Genomic DNA, 2,218 nt, shown 5'->3' with positions numbered 1-2,218 from the left:
GTTACGTGTATTTTGCGAGGAAACACTTTCAAGGTATTTACGTGTAGGTTACGAGGAACTATTTTCGAGGTATTTACGAGGTATTATAGCGACGTCCTTACGTGGAATATTGACGTGGTCTTTACGACGAATCGTCCTACTTCGTCTTTACGACGAAATATATTCCTCGCTAAGTTACGACGAATTAGCGAGGAAATATGTGTTACGACAGACGTGTAACGAGCAAACGCGTTTCCTCGCTAATTCGTCGTAAAGCCTCTTTTACGACGAATTGGCGAGGAAAACCGCCCTCGTTAAGATTATGTTTTCTTGTAGTGAATCGTCACGGTTAACGTTCTCATTACATCGAACGAATTCCATTCTCTCTGAAAATACGCCCTTTTTTCCTTACGAACCACGCCGCTTTGGCTAGAGCCATCGTTTCTAGTTGGATCACACATTTATCGACCGTAGAGGAACTGTATTTTTTTGAGTTATAAGAGCAACATTATCCATAGCACCCTATTAGGGGTGCTTAATCACTTTTTTATTATTATATATGTGTTAAGCATTTCATTAAGAAACTTGTATATTTTGATCCTCCAATGCAAGATGCTTAATATGGGGTGCTTAAGAAAATAAAATATTAAACATTGTTTTTTTTAGATAAAATTTATTTATTACATAAAATATATTAAAAGATCACATTTTAAACATACATTTAAAAAAATAAAAATAAAAATAAAGATTTGTACAATAAACAAGATTAATTTGAAAAAAACATGCGAGATCATTGGTTGTCTTCATCACATCCAAATTTACGCCATACATGTTCAACCAAATCACCTTTCAGTTGTTCATGCATTTGTCGATCACGAATTCTAGTTCGAACACCCATCATATTGGCGATATTTGTAGGGATATCTGTAGAATACGTTAGATCGACATGTAAACTTCCGTTGTCTTCTCCTTGTTGGAACTCGGAAACATCAAATTGAGTGTATCCATCTCGCTCGTCTTCTACTATCATATTATGGAGTATGATACAAGTATGATACAAGCTCTCATAATCTTCCCAATTTTGGGTTTATCCCAAAAAAGTGCTGGATTTTTAACGATGGCAAAGCGAGCTTGCAAAACTCCAAAAGCACGCTCAACATCTTTTCAGACAGCTTCTTGGCGTTGCGCAAATAACACTGCTTTCGGCCCTTGTGGTAGTGAAATAGATTGGATAAAAGTGGCCCATTTCGGATAAATACCATCGGTGAGATAGTAAGCCAAGTGATACTCTCTTCCATCCACAGAGTAAGTCACTTGGGGAGCTTGACCATTTATTATGTCGTCAAAAACAGGTGAGCGATCAAGAACATTGATATCATTTAAGGTACCTGGAGGTCCGAAAAACGCATGCCATATCCAGAGATCATATGAGCAACCGCCTCTAATACGATTGTTGGTTTCCCCGAACCACGAGAATATTGCCCTTTCCAAGCGGTGGGACAATTCTTCCACTCCCAATGCATACAATCGATGCTTCCTATCATCCCGGGAAATCCACGATACTCTCCAACATCAAGTAGACGTTGAAGATCAGCCGGTGTTGGTCTTCGTAGGTATTCATCTCCGAAAAAATGAATTATTCCCTCCACAAAATTCTCTACACATGACCGAGTTGTCGTTTCACTGATATTCCGTGTTTTTAGCGGTTTTAAACTCGTTTTGGAGCAATTAAATGGTCGGTTTTAATTAATGTTTTGGTCTATTTGATGCGTTTTGGTGTTCTTAAGTGTAATATGAAGGTTACTAGATAGCTTGCAAGAAAAGAACGCATTCGGGATTTATTCAGAAGCAAGATGGACCGAACAATGGACCGAATGAGAAGTATTGATCGCACAGGACATGAGATCGACCGATCCGGTCCATATGGATCGACCGATCCCACACTAGATCGACCGATCCGGTCCATGTGGATCGACCGATCCAGAGCTAAGAAGAAAAGCCGCGAACTGTAGCGACATGCGTAGCGACTAGAACATGTCGCTACGGTTTCATGCAGTAGATCGACCGATCCGGTCCAACCGATCCCACGCTCCAAGGGCTCCACACGCACAAACGAGCTTTTCACTCCTTTTTACCCACTCCCCTCAATAATTAACAGAAGAACTCGACCTTTGGGACTCAGAAAAGACCAGAGGGCGACCAAGGAGGAGATTTACAAGTTCTAGAGAGAAGATTTGAG

At 40.3% G+C, this 2,218-nt stretch overlaps 1 pseudogene; it reads right to left on the bottom strand.

Moving 5' to 3' along the window:
• LOC106321013 overlaps nt 1–440 on the bottom strand; it is a 7,000-nt pseudogene extending 6,560 nt beyond the window's left edge.
• Between the last annotated feature and the right edge of the window lie 1,778 nt (nt 441–2,218).

This window comes from Brassica oleracea, unplaced genomic scaffold (assembly GCF_000695525.1).
Source record: "Brassica oleracea var. oleracea cultivar TO1000 unplaced genomic scaffold, BOL UnpScaffold01173, whole genome shotgun sequence".
NCBI classification, from domain to species: Eukaryota; Viridiplantae; Streptophyta; class Magnoliopsida; order Brassicales; family Brassicaceae; genus Brassica; species Brassica oleracea.
The sequence above is the reverse complement of the archived record's forward strand: the minus strand, read 5'-3'. Positions and strand labels throughout refer to the sequence as shown.